The sequence below is a fragment of the Globicephala melas genome, chromosome 13 (assembly GCF_963455315.2).
Source record: "Globicephala melas chromosome 13, mGloMel1.2, whole genome shotgun sequence".
NCBI lineage: Eukaryota > Metazoa > Chordata > Mammalia > Artiodactyla > Delphinidae > Globicephala > Globicephala melas.
Window position 1 is genome coordinate 84,568,343 of NC_083326.1, and position 6,614 is coordinate 84,574,956.

Below are 6,614 nucleotides of genomic sequence, written 5' to 3' on the forward strand. Positions count from 1 at the left end.
CATTCTCCCTCCATAAACTTCCCTCTTAGAACTGCGTTTGCTGCATCCCGTAGGTTCTGGGTCGTCCTGTTTTCATGGTCATTTGTTTCTGGTACTTTTTGATTTCCTCTTGGATTTCTTGGTTATTTAGTAGCATATTGTTTAGCTGCCATGTGTTTGTATTTTCTACAGTTTTTTTTCCTGTAATTGATATGTAGTCTCATAGCGTTGTGGTCAGAAAAGATACTTGATACGATTTCAATTTTCTTAAATTTACCAAGGCTTGATTTGTGACCCAAGATATGATCTATCCTGGAGAATGTTCCATGAACACTTGAGAAGAAAGTGTATTCTGTTGTTTTTGGATGGAGTGTCCTATAAATATCAATTAAGTCCATCTTGTTTAATGTATCGTTTAAAGCTTGTGTTTCCTTATTTATTTTCATTTTGGATGATGTGTCCATTGGTGAAAGTGGGGTGTTAAAGTCCCCTACTATGGTTGTGTTACTCTCGATTTCCCCTTTTATGACTGTTAACATTTGCCTTATGTATTGAGGTGCTCCTATGTTGGGTGCATAAATATTTACAATTTTTATATCTTCTTGGATTGATCCCTTGATCATTATGTAGTGTCCTTCTTTGTCTGTTGTGATAGTCTTTATTTTAAAGTCTATTTTGTCTGATATGAGAATTGCTACTCCAGCTTTCTTTTGATTTCCATTTGCATGGAATATCTTTTTCCATCCCCTCACTTTCAGTCTGTTTGTGTCCCTAGGTCTGAAGTGGGTCTCTTGTAGACAGCATATGCACAGTTCTTGTTTTTGTATCCGTTCAGCCAGTCTATGTCTTTTGGTTGGAGCATTTAATCCATTTACATTTAAGGTAATTATCGATATGTATGTTCCTATTACTATTTTCTTAATTGTTTTGGGTTTGTTTTTGTAGGTCTTTTCCTTCTCTTGTGTTTCCTGCCTAGAGAAGTTCCTTTAGCATTTGTTGTAAAGCTGGTTTGCTGGTGCTGAATTGTCTTAACTTTTGCTTATCTGTAAAGGTTTTAATTTCTCCATTGAATCTGAATGAGATCCTTGTTAGGTATAGTAATGTTGGTTGTAGGTTTTTCCCTTTCAGCACTTTAAATACGTCCTGCCACTCCCTTCTGGCTTGCAGAGTTTCTGCAGCTGAAAGATCAGCTGTTAACCTTATGGGGATTCCCTTGTATGTTATTTGTTGCTTTTCCCTTGCCTTGACTTAGTTTTTAAATCCTTTCCTTATATTGCTTAGAACACCCTGTGTGAATTACGTAAAATCATTTTAATGTTATCCCACAAGCATGTGTATATATATATATGTGTGTGTGTATATGTATAGATACATAACATATGTGTATATATAGACACATATATATTTTTTCTCACATGGAGGAAGACTTGGATGCTTAAAACTGTTCACTCAAAACAAAAAAAAATCAACAAAAAAGAAGGGACTTCCCTGGTGGTCCAGTGGTTAAAACTCCATGCTCCCAAGCAGGGGGCCTGGGGTCGATCCCACAAGCTGCACGGTGTGGCTGGGTGGGGGGTGGAGGGGGAAGAAGTGTTCACTCATTTATTCCTTTATTCATTCATTGGCCTAGGCCTGCGGTTCTCAGAGTGTGGTCTGGGTTCTAATTACATAAAATGCTATTAGTCGTAAGTTGTTTGCATTTTTCACCCTCATTTTCTCACAAATGTACAGTGGAGTTTTCCAGAGGCTGCAAGATGAGTGATATCATAATAGATAGACCGCTGCATCTGAGATGAAGATTCAGCTGTTTTCCTTAAGGGAGATATTAGAGATTTGTAAAAACGGAAAATGATGACACTCTTCCCACTAATTTTTTTTTGTTTTGAAAAGTATAGTTATTTTTCCAAAAATATTTATGGTACCATGGAATGAACTTTTTATTATTTTTAAATGAATATATATATATATATATATATATATATATATATACACACACATACCTATATATTGGTTCTCAGTTTTTATTTCTAATTTGGTAATTATTTCTAACTTGATTGTTAGTTCTAATTGACAGATTCGAATTCTAATTGATAGGCACAGAAACAAAAGCTTTTGGGGTCTTCAGTAAGTCAAAGAATATATAAAGTTCCTCACCTTAATCTGTTTGGGCTTCTATAACGAAAATACCACCAGTTCGGTGGCTTCAAGATTTATTTCTCACAGTTCTGGAGGCTGCGAAGTCCACGATCAAGGCAGCCTCGGATTTGGTGTCTGGTGAGGACCCGTTTCCTGCTTCAGAGACAGCTGTCCTCTTTCTGTGTCTTCATATGGCAGAAAAAGAGAGCTAGTTTTTCTCATAAGGGCATTAATCCCATTAATGAGGGCTCCACGTACATGACCAATTCACCTCCCAAAGGCTTCATTGCCAAATACAATCACATTGGGGGTTGGGTTTCAACATGTGAATTTGGGGAAACACAGACATTCCATCTATAGCAGTCCTGAAACCAGAAAGTTCAAGACCTGCCGGCAAAGTTAAGCGATCACATAGTACACAGTTCAGAGGAACAAAAGGGTGTTGGGTGAACAACAGGTCTTGCTCCTGCCCTGCCCCCGACCACCACATTCTCTTCCCCAAGGCGACCCCTTCATCAGTTTCTCATGACTCCTGCTAGGGGTGACAAATGCCTGCCGTAGTAGGTATGCGTATACCATTATTTAACAAATAATAGTATATTATACACACTTTTCTGGTCCCTGTTTTTTGTTTGTTTTTTTGTACATACGCCTCAGTTTGCTGTACCGTTCTTTGGCTGATAGTACCCCATTTTATGGATATACCACAATTTATTTAACCATTCCCTTATTCCTTTATTAAGGATATTGGTAACTTTGTTCTGATCAATGGCTGCACTTCCTAAATTGACTTATTTACCTTATGTGCCCATTGTGTTTCTGTGATTTTTATGCAAGTGGTTGCACTTAGTGCAAATATAAAACTATGTAACATTATTATATAACACAATGTAACACTGTTATATGACATAACACAATATATTGTTATTGGGTGTTTAGTTTTGCCGGTAGTCTTCTAGAAACTAGGCTGTTAATTTCATTTTACCCATCTTTCCCTTGGTGCAGAAAATCGGAAACCAATCTGTGGTGGTCGAACAAAAAGGTGCATTTACATCATTAGTCTAATGCAGCTGTCCCCAGCCTTTTTGTCACAAGAGACCGGTTTCATCGAAGACAGTTTTTCCACAAAAGGCAAGGGAGTGGAGAGATGGCTTAGGTGGTAATGCGAGCCATGGGGCGCAACGGGGAGCGGCAGATGAAGCTTCACTCGCTCTCCGCTCACCTCCTGCTGCGCGGCCCGGTTCCTGCCGGGCCGAGGACAAGTACCGGTCGATGGCCCAGGGGTTGGGGACCCCTGGTCTAATGGATAAGCTTGCTTTGTTTTTTCCCCCAAACATGTCATTTGTCCCATCTATTCCAGTTGCAACACAATGAGGCTTAGCGTTATTAACCATTTCACTCTGGTTAATAACGCTAAGAGTGGTAGTATTTAATCCCAGGGCTCCTTAAGGCAGGCCAGTTTCATTCAGGGCCCAGGGATTTGGGGTTATTCTTCAGGGGTGTATATGCACTAAGATTTTGTGTGTTCTGTGTGCTGTGGACCAACTAAGCCCGTGCGCCACAACTACTGAGCCTGCACTCTGGAGCCCATGAGCCACAACTACTGAGCCCGTGTGCCACAACTACTGAAGCCCGCACACCTGGAGCCCGCACTCCGCAACAAGAGAAGCCACTGCAACGAGAAGCCCACGCACCTCAACGAAGAGTAGCCCCCCTCGCCACAACTAGAGAAAGCCCGCGCGCAGCAACGAAGGCCCAACACAGCCAAAAATAAATATATAAAATAAATACATTTATTAAAAAAAAGTTATCTCATAGAAGAGAATGAAATCAACATTTAAGTGTCAACCAATTGGGGAAAGAAAAGGAATCTAAAGAAAGGATTAATGATGAAACCTGTTCAGGTCTAGACAAAGGTCAGAAAGGCCCCTATCAGATTATGGGTAAAAATGTATCTGTGAATAAATACGTATTGAGTGCCTACACTTTGCCCTGCATTATGACAATGAATTCTCTCCTCTCTTACATTTGTTTTTCTGTGTCGAAATTCTTCTGGAAGTGTTTTATTTCAGTGATTGCAAGTCTCTGTTTATAAGGCTGGTCAGAAAATAATACCACCATGAAAAAGTGCTGATTTTAAAAATCTGAGAATGCAAATATAAGCTATACATACATATTCTATACATATCTGTATGTTTAGAAAATGTTTCAAAGAACAGAACTGGATGGGAATTCCCCGGTGGTCCAGCGGTTAGGACTCGGTGCTCTAACTGCCAAGGGCCTGGGTTCAATCCCTGGTCGGGGAACTGAGATCCTGCAAGTGGCGCGGCATGGCCAAAAAATGAAAAAAAAAAAGACACAGAACTGGAGAAAATAACAGAAAAGGAAACAGATCATTATGGAGCCTTACCAGAGCTAGAAGCTCTGAACTCAGGTTAAATTATCTTTTTATTTCTAGAGTTATATGACTGGAGTGTCACTTTACTCCTTCTACTTTAGTATTTTCAGTCACATGTATATATTTATTTTTATTTGGCTCTAGCTACCACCTTCACAAAAGTCCCAAGTTAGCCTGTGAACTTATCTCTAAGAGTGATTATTTCTACAGTCACAGATTCACTGTTTTGCAAGTATACCATTTTCATCACACGACCTTAAACACACCCTCTGTTGTAAGTACATAATAATCAAAATCTTTAATAAATCCTAAAAATTTCCCCCGAATAGCACAACGCATTGCACTGTGTATATATTCCAACATTGTATTAAAATAATTAGCATTAATTGAAAGCATTACTTTATTCAATATAAACATTTAAAATAGGCATTTCTGGGAGTTCCCTTGTGGTCTAGTGGTTAAGATTCAGTGCTTTCACTGCCCTCGCATGGGTTCAATCGCTGGTCAGCGAACTGAGATCCCACGAGCTGGGTGGCAAAAAGAAAAAAAGAGAGACATTTAACTCATAACCCAGTTCCAGCATTTCTTCACTTTTTTATCCTATACACAAAAAAATGTAAGTGGCTTGGTCCTCTTTCTCAGCCTCTGAGTTTGGGTAGGTAGTGTATTACTATTTAGAGAAGAAATGCTCCATAAATGTTGAAAGATTGAATTACTGTAAGGAAAAGCAGAGTCATTTTTCTAAGGTTTTGTCCTTGGGGCGGTGGGACATTCCGCAAGGAAGTGAAGATCTAAGTCTCCAACAAGACACAGGCCTGCCTTGAAATGCCTGCATCGCTTAGTCGTGTCATGGGATCCGACCACAGTCACCTTTGCAAGATCCCTCAGCTCCTCAGACCTCACCCCAAGGCAGCACAACCTTGGAAACGTACGATATGTGCGTGTACGAAACACAAACATATCCTGGTCCTGCCCTAAAGAGGCAAGTTGATAGCTTCTCAAGCTCATTTTGTCTTCAGGAGGGGGAATGAGTGTGGTCGGACCAATTGGGGCAGGAAAGCTTCAAATGCCTCCGGCACGGATCACATCTGTAATTCTCAAGAGCCCAAAGGTTAACTCAGACCATGCCCACATCAAAAGTAGCCCCCTCCTCACCTCCACCCCCCGCCACTCTCTAATCTGTGACTTTATCATCTTCGGGCACCTCTCACTAACTTGAGTGATCTGATGAATTTGTTCACTTTCTTCCCACCGGACTTTGTCGGGTTCCCTCTGATTCCCCCAGCGCATTGAGTCTCGCACATACTAGGAGCCCACTATACACATCTAAACATCTACATGAAAGACTAAGCATGTCTCAGACACTTCAGACGCAAATCCCCCCCTTTAGCCCCACAGGAATCGAGCTCGGGGCTCGACTGAACGGTGAATATTCTGGGATTGGGGGAGACAAACAGTTGCTGCAGGACTGAGGTATCAAGGTGACAGCACTCCGCCTCAGAGGTCGAAGTAGGACCCCGCCCCGCGGCCCAGCGCCAATTGGGCACGGCTTTTTCCGAATCCCCTTTTCGATTGGCTGAGAGGCGCGGCCTCGACGCACCGCAACGCCTTGCGATTGGTGGCGCTCTGGCCCGCCTTCCTCGGTGCGACGTACTGGGCTGATGCGAGGCCAGTTCTCTGCCAGCCAATCAGTGTGCGATCTGAGTGTGGTTCGACCGTGCGACTCGGATCCCTCCGCCGCCGCCGCCGCGGGCGCGGCCTCCTGTCTGGGCTGGTTGCACCCGGTTAGGCTTCCGTTAGGGTCGGGGCGGGGTCCGGTATCTTGGGAGAGGCCGTAGAGAGTGCCGTCGTGCCGGCTGGATGAGAAAGGGACGGAGGCCGGCGGCTTTGTCCAGAGGGCGCTTTCCCTCCTTCTAAGGACCCCCTCCAGCGAATTCAGACTCTTTCGTGGCATTCTAAAAGTTTAAAAAACAAAAACAAAAGAATCTCGAGTACAAATGCACACAATAAGTAAAAGAACGCTAATAAAAATAAAAGATTTCAATTGCCCGAAATTTGCAAAAGAAATGCCCAGTAGAGACTTATAATACAGACAGCCAAA